This window comes from Carica papaya, chromosome 5 (assembly GCF_054855325.1).
Source record: "Carica papaya isolate Zhongbai chromosome 5, ASM5485532v1, whole genome shotgun sequence".
Lineage (NCBI taxonomy): Eukaryota > Viridiplantae > Streptophyta > Magnoliopsida > Brassicales > Caricaceae > Carica > Carica papaya.
The window spans coordinates 27,490,062-27,504,239 of NC_142313.1; the positions used below are offsets into that span (position 1 = coordinate 27,490,062).

The 14,178-nt window shown below is 46.4% G+C and overlaps 4 non-coding genes and 23 pseudogenes across 4 annotated transcripts; all 27 read left to right on the forward strand.

Annotated features, from left to right (window-relative positions):
- The first annotated feature begins 237 nt into the window (after positions 1 to 237).
- LOC148257129 (5S ribosomal RNA) lies at positions 238 to 356 on the forward strand (annotated as a pseudogene).
- A 204-nt stretch (positions 357 to 560) lies between these two features.
- Positions 561 to 679, forward strand: LOC148257130 (5S ribosomal RNA; annotated as a pseudogene).
- A 917-nt stretch (positions 680 to 1,596) lies between these two features.
- Positions 1,597 to 1,715, forward strand: LOC148257131 (5S ribosomal RNA). The gene has a single exon (XR_015821000.1). It is a non-coding gene; the product is annotated as a 5S ribosomal RNA (ribosomal RNA).
- A 205-nt stretch (positions 1,716 to 1,920) lies between these two features.
- On the forward strand, positions 1,921 to 2,039 carry LOC148257132 (5S ribosomal RNA; annotated as a pseudogene).
- A 995-nt stretch (positions 2,040 to 3,034) lies between these two features.
- On the forward strand, positions 3,035 to 3,153 carry LOC148257133 (5S ribosomal RNA). Its single transcript, XR_015819827.1, has one exon. It is a non-coding gene; the product is annotated as a 5S ribosomal RNA (ribosomal RNA).
- A 205-nt stretch (positions 3,154 to 3,358) lies between these two features.
- On the forward strand, positions 3,359 to 3,477 carry LOC148257134 (5S ribosomal RNA; annotated as a pseudogene).
- Positions 3,478 to 3,683: 206 nt separating this feature from the next.
- LOC148257135 (5S ribosomal RNA) lies at positions 3,684 to 3,802 on the forward strand. The gene has a single exon (XR_015820232.1). It is a non-coding gene; the product is annotated as a 5S ribosomal RNA (ribosomal RNA).
- Positions 3,803 to 4,008: 206 nt separating this feature from the next.
- On the forward strand, positions 4,009 to 4,127 carry LOC148257136 (5S ribosomal RNA; annotated as a pseudogene).
- A 236-nt stretch (positions 4,128 to 4,363) lies between these two features.
- On the forward strand, positions 4,364 to 4,483 carry LOC148257137 (5S ribosomal RNA; annotated as a pseudogene).
- A 446-nt stretch (positions 4,484 to 4,929) lies between these two features.
- Positions 4,930 to 5,047, forward strand: LOC148257138 (5S ribosomal RNA; annotated as a pseudogene).
- A 209-nt stretch (positions 5,048 to 5,256) lies between these two features.
- LOC148257139 (5S ribosomal RNA) lies at positions 5,257 to 5,375 on the forward strand (annotated as a pseudogene).
- Positions 5,376 to 5,938: 563 nt separating this feature from the next.
- On the forward strand, positions 5,939 to 6,057 carry LOC148257140 (5S ribosomal RNA; annotated as a pseudogene).
- Positions 6,058 to 6,432: 375 nt separating this feature from the next.
- On the forward strand, positions 6,433 to 6,550 carry LOC148257141 (5S ribosomal RNA; annotated as a pseudogene).
- Positions 6,551 to 7,110: 560 nt separating this feature from the next.
- LOC148257142 (5S ribosomal RNA) lies at positions 7,111 to 7,234 on the forward strand (annotated as a pseudogene).
- Positions 7,235 to 7,797: 563 nt separating this feature from the next.
- On the forward strand, positions 7,798 to 7,916 carry LOC148257143 (5S ribosomal RNA). The gene has a single exon (XR_015820062.1). It is a non-coding gene; the product is annotated as a 5S ribosomal RNA (ribosomal RNA).
- Positions 7,917 to 9,105: 1,189 nt separating this feature from the next.
- LOC148257144 (5S ribosomal RNA) lies at positions 9,106 to 9,224 on the forward strand (annotated as a pseudogene).
- A 204-nt stretch (positions 9,225 to 9,428) lies between these two features.
- On the forward strand, positions 9,429 to 9,547 carry LOC148257145 (5S ribosomal RNA; annotated as a pseudogene).
- A 209-nt stretch (positions 9,548 to 9,756) lies between these two features.
- LOC148257146 (5S ribosomal RNA) lies at positions 9,757 to 9,875 on the forward strand (annotated as a pseudogene).
- Positions 9,876 to 10,438: 563 nt separating this feature from the next.
- LOC148257147 (5S ribosomal RNA) lies at positions 10,439 to 10,557 on the forward strand (annotated as a pseudogene).
- Positions 10,558 to 10,762: 205 nt separating this feature from the next.
- On the forward strand, positions 10,763 to 10,881 carry LOC148257148 (5S ribosomal RNA; annotated as a pseudogene).
- A 205-nt stretch (positions 10,882 to 11,086) lies between these two features.
- LOC148257149 (5S ribosomal RNA) lies at positions 11,087 to 11,204 on the forward strand (annotated as a pseudogene).
- Positions 11,205 to 11,752: 548 nt separating this feature from the next.
- On the forward strand, positions 11,753 to 11,871 carry LOC148257150 (5S ribosomal RNA; annotated as a pseudogene).
- Positions 11,872 to 12,076: 205 nt separating this feature from the next.
- LOC148257151 (5S ribosomal RNA) lies at positions 12,077 to 12,195 on the forward strand (annotated as a pseudogene).
- A 560-nt stretch (positions 12,196 to 12,755) lies between these two features.
- LOC148257152 (5S ribosomal RNA) lies at positions 12,756 to 12,872 on the forward strand (annotated as a pseudogene).
- A 205-nt stretch (positions 12,873 to 13,077) lies between these two features.
- On the forward strand, positions 13,078 to 13,196 carry LOC148257153 (5S ribosomal RNA; annotated as a pseudogene).
- A 143-nt stretch (positions 13,197 to 13,339) lies between these two features.
- Positions 13,340 to 13,458, forward strand: LOC148257154 (5S ribosomal RNA; annotated as a pseudogene).
- Positions 13,459 to 13,663: 205 nt separating this feature from the next.
- LOC148257155 (5S ribosomal RNA) lies at positions 13,664 to 13,782 on the forward strand (annotated as a pseudogene).
- Positions 13,783 to 14,178: the final 396 nt, after the last annotated feature.

Here is a 14,178-nt window from a genome sequence, read left to right on the forward strand (position 1 = left end):
CATTTTCTTAGGAAGTACTCGTGTTGCACCCATTTTTTTGCAGATGATTCTTTCGACGATATGCGCAACTTGAATTATGGTCCTCAGGTTTATTCGCAAATGTGAGTAACGGCACCGTAATATTTTACTTGATATTAGAACGAGCACGGGAGGTGCAGTGCGCACGCACAAGGAAGCAAATGACGGGAGGGGAAAGAAAGGAAAAGGAGTTTATGTATTTGCAGCGCGGAATTAAACGGGTGCGATCATACCAGCACTAATGCACTGGATCCCATCAGAACTCTGCAGTTAAGTGTGCTTGGGCATGAGTAGTACTCGGATGGGTGACCTCATGGGAAGTCCTCGTGTCGCACTAATTTTTTTTCAGACGGGTCGATCGATGTTACGCGCGACTGGAACTATGGTCCACTGGTTTATACGCAAATGTGAGTCCAGAATTAGGGGCATTTTAATCGATATTAGAATGAGAAGGAGAGGCGCAGTGTGAACGTACAAGGAAACATATGATGGGAGGGGGGGAGGGAAGAAGGAGTGTATGTCTTTTCAGCACGAAATTAAACAGGTGCGGTCACACCAGCACAAATGCACCGGATCCCATCAGAACTCCGCAGTTAAGTGTGCTTTGGCGAAAGTAGTACAATGATGGGTTACCTCCTGGGAAGTTCTCGTGTTGCACCCATTTTCTTTTTTTCAGATGTGCCGTTCGACGTTACGCGCGACTTTAATTATGGTCCGCAGATTTATTCGCAAATGTGAGTCACGGCGCCGTGGGATTTTACTTGATATTTGAACGAGAATGATAGGTGCAGTGCGCACGCACAAGGAAAAAAATCACGGGAGGGGGAAGAAAGGAGAAGGAGTTTATGTATTTGCAGCGCGAAATGAAACAGGTGCGATCATACCATCACTAATGCAACGGATTCTATCAGAACTCCGTAGGTAAGGGTTCTTGGGCGAGAGTAGTACTAGCATGGGTTACCTCCTGGGAAGTCCTTATATTTCATCCATTTTCTTGTGAAGTCCTCGTGTTGCACCCATTTTTTTGCAGATGATTCTTTCGACGTTACGCGCGACTTGAATTTTGGTCCTCAGGTTTTTTCGCAAATGTGAGTCATGGCGCTGTACCATTTTACTTGATATTAAAACGAGAACGGGAGGTTCAGTGCGCACACACAAGGAAACAAATTACGGGAGGGGGAAGAAAGGAGAAGCAGTTTATGTATTTGCAGCGCGAAATGAAACAGGTGCGATCATACCAGCACTAATGAAACGGATTCTATCAGATCTCCGTAGGTAAGGGTGCTTGGGCGAGAGTAGTACTAGCATGGGTTACCTCCTGCGAAGTCCTTATATTTCACCCATTTTCTTGTGAAGTCCTCGTGTTGCACCCATTTTTTTGCAGATGATTCTTTCGACGTTACGGGCGACTTGAATTATGGTCCTCAGGTTTATTCGCAAATGTGAGTCACGGCGCTGTAGTATTTTACTTGATATTAGAATGAGAACGGGAGGTGCAGTGCGCACGCATAAGGAAAAAAAAGACGGGAGGGGGAAGAAAGGAGAATGAGATTTTGTATTTGCAGCGCACAATTAAACAGGTGCGATCATACCAGCACTAATGCACCGGATCCCATCAGAACTCCGCAGTGAAGTGTGCTTGGGCGAGATTAGTACTCGGATGGGTGACCTCCTGGGAAGTCCTCGTGTCGCACCAATTTTTTTTCAGACGGGTCGTTCGACGTTACGCGCGTCTGGAACAAGGGTCCGCTGGTTTATACGCAAATGTGAGTCAAGAAGCAGGGGTATTTTAATCGATATTAGAACGAGAATGAGAGGTGAAGTGTGAACGCACAAGGAAACAAATGACGGGAGGGGGAAGAAAGGAGAAGGAGTGTATGTATTTGCAGCGCGAAATTAAACAGGTACGATCATACCAGCACTAAAGCCCCGGATCCCATCAGAACTCTGCAGTTAAGTGTGCTTGGGCGAGAGTAGTACTCGAATGGGTGACCACTTGAGAAGCCCTCATGTTGCACCTATTTTTTTTCGGATGGGTTGTTCGACGTTACGCGCGAATGGAATTATAAACCGCTGGTTCATTTGCAAATGTGAGTCACGGTGCCGGGGTATATTACTTGATATTAGAACGAGAAAGAGAGATGCAGAGTGCACGCACAAGGAAACAAATGACGGGAGGGGGGATGGGAGGAGAAAGAGTGTATGTATTTGCAGTGCAGAATGAAACATGAGGGATCATACCAGCACTAATGCAAAGGATTCTATCAGAACTCCGCAATTAAGGGTGCTTGGGCGAAAAAAGTACTCGGATGGGTGACCTCCTGCGAAGTCCTTATATTTCACCCATTTTCTTGGGAGGTCCTCGTGTTGCACCCATCTTTTTGCAGATGATTCTTTCGACGTTACGCGCGACTTGATTTACGGTGACCTCCTGGGAAGTCCTCGTGTTGCACCCATTTTTTTCGGATGGGTCGCTCGATGTTACGCGCGAATGCAATTATAAACCGATGGTTCATTCGCAAAGGTGTGTCACGATGCTAGGGCATTTTACTTGATATTAGAACGAGAAGGAGAGATGCAAAGTGCACGCACAAGGAAACAAATGACGGGAGAGGGGATGGAGGGAGAAAGAGTGTATGTATTTGCAGCGCAGAATGAAACATGAGCGATCAAACCAGCATCAATACAACGGATTCTATCAGAACTCTGCAAGTTAAGGGTGCTTGGGCGAGAGTAGCACTAGGATGGGTGACCTCATGCGAAGTCCTTATATTTCACCTATTTTCTTAGAAAGTCCTCGTGTGGCACCCATTTTTTTGCAGATGATTCTTTCGACGTTACGCGCGACTTGAATTATGGTCCTCAGGTTTATTCGCAAATGTGAGTCACGGCACCGTAGCATTTTACTTGATATTAAAACGAGCACGGGAGGTGCAATGCGCACGCACAAGGAATCAAATGACGGGAGGGGGAAGAAAGGAGAAGGAGTTTATGTATATGCAGCGCGGAATTAAACGGGTGCGATCATACCAGCACTAATGCACCGGATCCCATCAGAACTCCGCAGTTAAGTGTGCTTGGGCGAGAGTAGTACTCGGATGGGTGACCTCTTGGAAAGTCCTCGTGTCGCACCAATTTTTTTTTAGACAGGTCGTTCGAAGTTACGCGCGACTGGAACTAGGGTCCGCTGGTTTATACGCAAATGTGAGTCAAGAAGCAGGGGCATTTTAATCGATATTAGAACGAGAATGAGAGGTGAAGTGTGAACGCACAAGGAAACAAATGACGGGAGGGGGAAGAAAGGAGAAGGAGTGTATGTACTTGTAGCGCGAAACTAAACAGGTGCGATCATACCAGCAGTAAAGCCCCGGATCCCATCAGAACTCTGCAGTTAAGTGTGCTTGGGTGAGATTAGTACTCGGATGGATGACCTCCTGGGAAGTCCTCGTGTCGCACCAATTTTTTTTTCAGACGGGTCGTTCGACGTTACGCGCGTCTGGAACTAGGGTCCGTTGGTTTATACGCAAATTTGAGTCAAGAATCAGGGGCATTTTAATCGATATTAGAACGAGAATGAGAGGTAAAGTGTGAACGCACAAGGAAACAAATGACCGGAGGGGGAAGAAAGGAGAAGGTGTGTATGTATTTGTAGCGCGAAATTAAACATGTGCGATCATACCAGCACCAAAACTCCGGATCCCATCAGAACTCCGCATTTAAGTGTGCTTGGGCGAGGGTAGTACTCGGATGGGTGACCACTTGGGAAGCCCTCGTGTTGCACCTATTTTTTTTCGGATGGGTTGTTCGACGTTATGCGCGAATGGAATTATAAACCACTGGTTCATTTGCAAAGGTGAGTCACGGTGCCGGGTCATATTACTTGATATTAGAATGAGAAAGAGAGATGCAGAGTGCACGCACAAGGAAACAAATGACGGGAGGGGGGATGGGAGGAGAAAGAGTGTATGTATTCGCTGTGCAGAATGAAACATGAGGGATCATACCAGCACTAATGCAACGGATTCTATCAGAACTCCGCAGTTAAGGGTGCTTGGGAGAGAAAAGTACTCGGATGGGTGACCTCCTGCGAAGTCCTTATATTTCACCCATTTTCTTGGGAGGTCCTCGTGTTGCACCCATCTTTTTTCAGATGATTCTTTCGACGTTACGCGCGACTTGATTTATGGTCCGCAGGTTTATTCGCAAATGTGAGTCATGGCGCCGTGGCATTTTACTTGATATTAGAACGAGTACGGGAGGTGCAGTGCGCACGCACAAGAAAACAAATGACGGGATGAGGAAGAAAAGAGAAGGAGTGTATGTATTTGAAGCGCAAAATTAAACAAATGGCATCATACCAGCACTAAAGCACTGGATCCCATCAGAACTCTACAGTTAAGTGTGCTTGGGCGAGAGTAGTACTCGAATGGGTGACCTCCTGGGAAGTCCTCGTGTCGCACCAATTTTTTTTCAGACGGGTCGTTCGACGTTACGCGCGACTGGAACGAGGGTCCGCTGGTTTATACGCAAATGTGAGTCAAGAAGCAGGGGCATTTTAATCGATATTAGAACGAGAAGCAGAGGTGCAGTGTGAACGCACAAAGAAACAATTGATGGGAGGGGGAGGGAAGGAGAAGGAGTGTATGTATTTTCAGCACGAAATGAAACAGGTGCGATCATACCAGCACTAATGCAACGGATTCTATTAGAACTCCGTAGGTAAGGGTGTTTGGGCGAGAGTAGTTCTAGCATGGGTCCGCTGGTTTATACGAAAATGTGAGTCAAGAATCTGGGGCATTTTAATCCATATTAGAATGAGAAGGAGAGGTGCAGTGTGAACGCACAAGGAAACAAATGATTGGAGGGGGGGAGGGAAGAAGGAGTGTATGTATTTTCAGCACGAAATTAAACAGGTGCGGTCACACCTGCACAAATCCACCGGATCCCATCAGAACTCCACAGTTAAGTGTGCTTTGGCGAAGTAGTACAATGATGGGTTACCTCCTAGGAAGTTCTCGTGTTGCACCCATTTTCTTTTTTTTAGATGTGCAGTTCGACGTTACGCGCGACTTTAATTATGGTCCGCAAATTTATTTACAAATGTGAGTCACAGCACCGTAGCATTTTACTTGATATTTGAACGAGAACGAGAGGTGCAGTGCGCACGCACAAGGAAACAAATGACGGGAGGGGGAAGAAAGGAGAAGGAGTTTATGTATTTGCTGCGTTGAATTAAACGGGTGCGATCATACCAGCACTAATGCACCGGATCCAATCAGAACTCTACAGTTAAGTGTGCTTGGGCGAGAGTAGTACTCGGATGGGTGACCTCCTGGGAAGTCCTCGTGTCGCACCAATTTTTTTTCAGACGGGTCGTTCAACGTTACGCGCGACTAGAACTAGGGTCCGCTGGTTTATACGCAAATGTGAGTCAAGAAGCATGGGCATTTAAATCGATATTAGAACGAGAAGGAGAGGTGCAGTGTGAACACACAAGGAAACAATTGATGGGAGGGGGAGGGAAGGAGAAGGAGTGTATGTATTTTCAACACGAAATGAAACAGGTGCGATCATACAAGCACTAATGCAACGGATTCTATCAGAACTCTGTAGGTAAGGGTGCTTGGGCGAGAGTAGTACTAGCATGGGTTACCTCCTGCGAAGTCCTTATATTTCACCCATTTTCTTGTGAAGTCCTCGTGTTGCACCCATCTTCTTTTTTTCAGATGTGCCGTTCGACGTTACGCGCGACTTTAATTATGGTATGCAAATTTATTCGCAAATGAGAGTCACGGCACCGTGGCATTTTACTTGATATTTGAACGAGAACGAGAGGTGCAGTGCGCACGCACAAGGAAACAAATGACGGGAGGGGGAAGAAAGGAGAAGGAATTTATGTATTTGCTGCGTTGAATTAAACGGGTGCGATCATACCAGCACTAATGCACAGGATCCCATCAGAACTCTGCAGTTAAGTGTGCTTTGGCGAGAGTAGTACTCGGATGGGTGACCTTCTGGGAAGTCCTCGTGTCGCACTAATTTTTGTTCAGACGGGTCGTTCGACGTTACGCGCGACTAGAACTAGGGTCCGCTGGTTTATACGCAAATGTGAGTCAAGAAGCAGGGGCATTTAAATCGATATTAGAACGAGAAGGAGAGGTGCAGTGTGAACACACAAGGAAACAATTGATGGGAGGGGGAGGGAAGGAGAAGGAGTGTATGTATTTTCAGCACGAAATGAAACAGGTGCGATCATACAAGCACTAATGCAACGGATTCTATCAGAACTCTGTAGGTAAGGGTGCTTGGGCGAGAGTAGTACTAGCATGGGCTACCTCCTGCGAAGTCCTTATATTTCACCCATTTTCTTGTGAAGTACTCGTGTTGCACCCATCTTCTTTTTTTCAGATGTGCTGTTCGACGATACCAGCACAAATGCTCCGGATCCCATCAGAACTTCGCAGTTAAGTGTGCTTTGGTGAAAGTAGTACTCGGATGGGTGACCTCCTGGGAAGTCCCCGTGTCGCAATAATTTTTTTTCAGACGGGTCGTTCGACGTTACGCGCGACTGGAACTAGGGTCCGCTAGTTTATATGCAAATGTGAGTCAAGAAGTAGGGGCATTTTTATCGATATTAGAACGAGAATGAGAGGTGCAGTGTGAACGCACAAGGAAACAATTGACGGGAGGGGGAAGAAAGGAGAAGGAGTGTATGTTTTTGCAGCGCGAACTTAAACAGGAGCGATTATACCAGCACTAAAGCCCCGTATCCCATCAGAACTCTGCAGTTAAGTGTGCTTGGGCGAGAGTAGTACTCAGGTGGGTTACCTCCTGCGAAGTCCTTATATTTCACCCATTTTCTTGTGAAGTCCTCATATTGCACCCATTTTTTTGTAGATGATTCTTTCGACGTTACGCGTGACTTCAATTATGGTCCTCAAGTTCATTCGCAAATGTGAGTCACGGCGCTGTAGCAATTTACTTGATATTAGAACGAGAACGGGAGGTGTAGTGCGCACGCACAAGGAAACAAATGACGGGAGGGGGAAAAAAAGGGGAATGAGTTTATGTATTTGTAGCGCAAAATTAAATAGGTGTGATCATACCAGCACTAATGCACCGGATCCCATCAGAACTCCGCAGTGAAGTGTGCTTGGGCGAGATTAGTACTCGGATGGGATGGGTGACCTCCTGGGAAGTCCTCATGTCGCACTAATTTTTTTTTCCAGACGGGTCGTTCAACGTTACGCGCGACTGGAACTAGGGTCCACTGGATTATACGCAAATCCGAGTCAAGAAGCAGGGGCATTTTAATCGATATTAGAACAAAAAGGAGAGATGCAGAGTGCACGCACAAGGAAACAAATGACGGGAGGGGGGATGGAGGCAGAAAAAGTGTATGTATTTGCAGCGCATAATGAAACATGAGTAATCATATCATCACCAATGCAACGAATTCTATCAAAACTCTGCAAGTTAAGGGTGCTTGGGCGAGAGTAGCACTAGGATGGGTGACCTCCTGCGAAGTCCTTATATTTCACCCATTTTCTTAGGAAGTCCTCGTGTTGCACCCTTTTTTTTGCAGATGATTCTTTCGACGATACGCGCGACTTGAATTATGGTCCTCAGGTTTATTCGCAAATGTGAGTCACGGTACCGTAACATTTTACTTGATATAAGAACGAGCACGGGAAGTGCAGTGGGCACGCACAAGGAAACAAATGACGGGAGGGGGAAGAAAGGAGAAGGAGTTTGTTTATTTGCAGCGCAAAATTAAACGAGTGTGATCATACCAGCACTAATGCACTGGATCCCATCAGAACTCCACAGTTAAGTGTGCTTGGGCGAGAGTAGTACTCGGATGGGTGACCTCTTGGGAAGTCCTTGTGTCGCACTAATTTTTTTTCAGACGGATCGTTCGACGTTACGCGCGACTGGAACTGGGGTCCGCTGGTTTATACACAAATGTGAGTCAAGAAGCAGGGGCATTTTAATCGATATTAGAACGAGAAGGAGAGATGCAGTGTGAACGCACAAGGAAACAATTGATGGGAGGGGGAGGGAAGGAGAAGGAGTGTATGTATTTTCAGCACGAAATGAAACAAGTGCGATCATACCAGCACTAATGCAGCGGATTCTATTATAACTCCGTAGGTAAGGGTGCTTCGGCGAGAGTAGTACTAGCATGGGTTACCTCCTGCGAAGTCCTTATATTTCACCCATTTTCTTGTGAAGTCCTTGTGTTGCACCCATTTTTTTGCAGATTATTCTTTCGAGGTTACGCGCGACTTGAATTATGGTCCTAAGGTTTATTCGCAAATGTGAGTCACGGCGCTGTAGCATTTTACTTGATATTAAAATGAAAACGGGAGGTTTAGTGCGCACGCACAAAGAAACAAATGACGGGAGGGGGAAGAAAGGGGAATGAGTTTTTGTATTTGCAGCGCAAATTTAAACAGGTGCGATCTTACCAGCACTAATGCACCGGATCCCATCAGAACTCCGCAGTGAAGTGTGCTTGGGCGAGATTAGTATTCGGATGGGTTGCTCGACGTTACACGCGAATGGAATTATAAACCTCTGGTTTATTTGCAAAGGTGAGTCACGGTGCCGGGGCATATTACTTGATATTAGAACGAGAAAGAGAGATGCAGAGTGCACGCACAAGGAAACAAATGACGGGAGGGGGGATGGGAGGAGAAAGAGTGTATGTATTTTCAGCACGAAATGAAACAGGTGCGATCATAACACACTAATGCAATGGATTCTATCAGAACTCCGTAGGTAAGGGTGCTTGGGCGAGAGTAGTACTAGCATGGGTTACCTCCTGCGAAGTCCTTATATTTCACCCATTTTCTTGTGAAGTCCTCGTGTTGCACCCATTTTTTTGCAGACGATTCTTTCGACGTTACGCGCGACTTGAATTATGGTCCTCAGGTTTATTCGCAAATGTGAGTCACGGCACCTTAGTATTTTACTTGATATTAGAACGAGTACGGGAGGTGCAGTGCGCACGCACAAGGAAACAAATGACGGGAGGGGGAAGAAAGGAGAAGGAGTTTATCTATTTGCAGCGCGAAATTAAACGGGTGCAATCATACCAGCACTAATGCACTGGATCCAATCAGAACTCTGCAGTTAATTGTGCTTGGGCGAGAGTAGTACTCAGATGGGTGACCTCTTGGGAAGTCTTTGTGTTGCACCAATTTTTTTTCAGACGGGTCGTTCGACGTTACGCGCGACTGGAACTATGGTCCGCTGGTTTATACGCAAATGTGAGTCAAGAATCAGGGGTATTTTAATCGATATTAGAACGAGAAGGAGAGGTGCAGTGTGAATGCACAAGGAAACAAATGATGGGAGGGGGGGAGGGAAGAAGGAGTGTATGTAATTTCAGCCAGAAATTAAACAGGTGCGCTCACACCAGCATAAATGCACCGGATCCCATCTGAACTCCGCAGTTAAGAGTGATTTGACGAAAGTAGTACAATGATGGGTTACCTCCTGGGAAGTTCTCGTGTTGCACCCATTTTTTTTTTTTCAGATGTGTCGTTCGACGTTACGTGCGACTTTAATTATGGTCCGCAGATTTATTCGCAAATGTGAGTCACGGCGCTGTGGCATCTTACTTGATATTTGAACGAGAACAAGAGGTGCAGTGCGCACGCACAAGGAAACAAATGACGGGAGGGGGAAGAACGGAGAAGTAGTTTATGTATTTGCAGCGCGAACTTAAACGGGTGCGATCAAACCAGCACTAATGCACCGGATCCCATCAGAACTCCGCAGTTAAGTGTGTTTGGGCGAGAGTAGTACTCGGATGGGTGACCTCCTGTGAAGTCGTCGTGTCGTACTAATTTTTTTTTTCAGACGGGTCGTTCGACGTTACGCGCGACTGGAACTAGGGTCTACTGGTTTATACGCAAATGTGAGTCAAGAAGCAGGGGCATTTTAATCGATATTAGAACGAGAAGGAGAGATGCAGAGTGCACGCACAAGGAAACAAATGACGGGAGGGGGGATGGAGGGAGAAAAAGTTAATGTATTTGCAGCGCAAAATGAAACATGAGCCATCATACCAGCACCAATGCAACGGATTCTATCAGAACTCCGCAAGTTAAGGGTGCTTGGGCGAGAGTAGCACTAGGATGGGTGACCTCCTGCGAAGTACTTATATTTCACCCATTTTCTTAGGAAGTCCTCGTGTTGCACCCATTTTTTTGCAGATGATTCTTTTGACGTTACGCGCGACTTGAATTATGGTCCTCAGGTTTATTCGCAAATGTGAGTCACGGCGCTGTAGCATTTTACTTGTTATTAGAACGAGAACGGGAGCTGCAGTGCGCACGCACAAGGAAACAAATGACGGGAGGGGGACGAAAGGGGAATGAGTTTGTGTATCTACAGCGGGAAATTAAACAGGTGCAATCATTTCAGCAGTAATGCACCGGATCCCATCAGAACTCCGCAGTTTTGTGTGCTTGGGCGAGAGTAGTACTCGGATGGGTGACCTCTTGGGAAGTCCTCTTGTCGCACCAATTTTTTTTCAGACGGGTCGTTTGACATTACGCGCGACTGGAACTAGGGTCCGCTGGTTTATACGCAAATGTGAGTCAAGAAGCAGGGTCATTTTAATCGATATTAGAACGAGAATGAGAGGTGAAGTGTGAACGCACAAGGAAACAAATGACCGGAGGGGTAAGAAAGGAGAAGGAGTATATGTATTTGCAGCGCGAAATTAAACAGGTGCGATCATACCAGCACTAAAGCCCTGGATCCCATCGGGACTACGCACTTAAGTGTGCTTGGGCGAGAGTAGTACTCGGATGGGTGACAACTTGGGAAGCCCTCGTGTTGCACCTATTTTTTTCGGATGGGTTGTTCGACGTTACGCGCGAATGGAATTATAAACTGCTGGTTCATTTGCAAATGTGAGTCACGGCGCCGTGGCATTTTACTTGATATTAGAACGAGTACAGGAGGTGCAGTGCGCACGCACAAGGAAACAAATGACGGGATGAGGAAGAAAAGAGAAGGAGTGTATGTATTTGAAGCACAAAATTAAACAAGTGGCATCATACCAGCACTAATGCACTGGATCCCATCAGAACTCTGCAGTTAAGTGTGCTTGGGCGAGAGTAGTACTCGGATGGGTGACCTCTTGGGAAGTCCTCGTATCGCAACAATTTTTTTTTCAGATGGGTCGTTCGACTGGAACTAGAGTCCGCTGGTTTATACGTAAATGTGAGTCAAGAAGTAGGGGCATTTTAATCGATATTACAACGAGAAGGAGAGGTGCAGTGTGAACGCACAAGGAAACAATTGATGGGAGGGGGAGGGAAGAAGAAGGAGTGTATGTATTTTTAGCACAAAATGAAACAGGTGCGATCATACCAGTACTAATGCAACGGATTCTATCAGAACTCCGTAGGTAAGGGTGCTTGGGCGAGAGTAGTACTAGCAATGGTTACCTCCTACGAAGTCCTTATATTTCACCCATTTTCTTGTGAAGTCCTCGTGTTGCACCCATTTTTTTGCAAATGATTCTTTCGACGTTACGCGCGACTTGAATTACGGTCCTCAGGTTTATTCGCAAATGTGAGTCACGGCGCCGTGGCATTTTACTTGATATTAGAACGAGAACGGGAGGTGAAGTACGCAGGCACAAGGAAACAAATGACGAGAGGGGGAAGAAAGGGGAATGAGTTTATGTATTTGCAGCGCGAAATTAAACAGGTGCGATCATACCAGCACTAATGCACCGGATCCCATCAGAACTCCGCAGTTATGTGTGCTTGGGCGAGATTAGTACTCAGATGGGTGACCTCTTGGGAAGTACTCGTGTCGCACCAATTTTTTTTCAGACAGGTCGTTCGACGTTACGCACGTCTAGAACTAGGGTCCGCTGGTTTATACGCAAATGTGAGTCAAGAAGCAGGGGCATTTTAATCGATATTAGAACGAGAATGAGAGGTGAAGTGTGAACGCACAAGGAAACAAATGACGGGAGGGGGAAGAAAGGAGAAGGAGTGTATGTATTTGCAGCGTGAAATTAAACAGGTGCGATCATACCAGCACTAAAGCTCCAGATCCCATCAGAACTCCACAGTTAAGTGTGCTTGGGCGGGAGTAGTACTCGAATGGGTGACCGGTTGGGAAGCCCTCGTGTTGCACCAATTTTTTTTCGGATGGGTTGTTCGACGTTACGCGCGAATGGAATTATAAACTGCTGGTTCATTTGCAAAGGTGAGTCACGGTGCCGGGGCATATTACTTGATATTAAAACGAGAAATAGAGATGCAGAGTGCACGCACAAGGAAACAAATGACGGGAGGGGGGATGGGAGGAGAAAGAGTGTATGTATTTGCAGTGCAGAATGAAACATGAGGGATCATACCAGCACTAATGCAACGGATTCTATCAGAACTCCGCAGTTAAGGGTGCTTGGGCGAGAAAAGTACTCGGATGGGTGACCTCATGCGTAGTCCATATATTTCACCCATTTTCTTGGGAGGTCCTCGTGTTGCACCCATATTTTTGCAGATGATTCTTTCGACATTACGCGCGACTTGATTTATGGTCCGCAGGTTTATTCGCAAACATGAGTCACGGCGCCGTGGCATTTTACTTGATATTAGAACGAGTACGGGAGGTGCAGTGCGCATGCACAAGGAAACAAATGACGGGAGGAGGAAGAAAAGAGAGGGAGTGTATGTATTTGAAGCACAAAATTAAATAAGTGGCATCATACCAGCACTAATGCACTGGATCCCATCAGAACTCTGCAGTTAAGTGTGCTTGGGCGAGAGTAGTACTCGGATGGGTGACCTCTTGGGAAGTCCTCGTATCACAACAATTTTTTTTCAGATGCGTCGTTCGACGTTACGCGCGACTGGAACTATGGTCCGCTGGTTTATACGCAAATGTGAGTCAAGAATCAGGGGCATTTTAATCGATATTAGAACGAGAATGAGAGGTGCAGTGTGAACGCACAAGGAAATAAATGATGGGAGGGGGGAGGGAAGAAGGAGTGTATGTATTTTCAGCACGAAATTAAACAGGTGCGGTCACACCAACACAAATGCACCGGATCCCATCAGAACTCCGCAGTTAAGTGTGCTTTGGCGAAAGTAGTACAATGATGGGTTACCTCCTGGGAAGTTCTCGTGTTGCACCCATTTTCTTTTTTTCAGATGTGCCGTAGCATTTTACTTGATATTAGAACGAGCACGGGAGGTGCATTGCGCACGCACAAGGAAACAAATGACGGGAGGGGGAAGAAAGGAGAAGGAGTTTATGTATTTGCAGTGTGGAATTAGACAGGTGCGATCATACCTGCATTAATGCACCAGATCCCATCACAACTCCGCAGTTAAGTGTCCTTGGGCGAGAGTAGTACTCGGATGGGTGACCTCCTTGGAAGTCCTCGTGTCGCACCAATTTTTTTTCAGAGAGGTTGTTCGACGTTACGCGCGACTGGAACTAGGGTCCGCTGGTTTATACGCAAATGTGAGTCAAGAAGCAGGAGCATTTTAATCAATATTAGAACGAGAAGGAGAGGTGCAGTGTGAACGCATAAGGAAACAATTGATGGGAGGGGGAGGGAAGGAGAAGGAGTGTGTGTATTTTCAGCACAAAATGAAACAGGTGCGATCATACCAGCACTAATGCACCGGATCCCATCAGAACTCCGTAGTTAAGTGTGCTTGGGTGAGAGTAGTACTCGGATTGGTGACCTCATGGGAACTCCTCGTGTCGCAATAATTTTTTTTCAGACAGGTCATTCGACGTTACGCGCGACTGGAACTAAGGTCCACTAGTTTATACGCAAATGTGAGTCAAGAAGCAGGGGCATTTCAATCGATATTAGAACGAGAAGGAGAGGTGCAGTGTGAACGCACAAGGAAACAATTGATGGGAGGGGGAGGGAAGGAGAAGGAGTGTATGTATTTTCAGCGCGAAATGAAACAGGTGCGATCATACCACACTAATGCAATGGATTCTATCAGAACTCCGTAGGTAAGGGTGCTTGGGCGAGAGTAGTACTCGCATGGGTTACCTCCTGCGAAGTCCTTATATTTCACCCATTTTCTTGTGAAATCCTCGTGTTGCACCCATTTTTTTTGCAGATGATTCTTTCGACGTTACGCGCGACTTGAA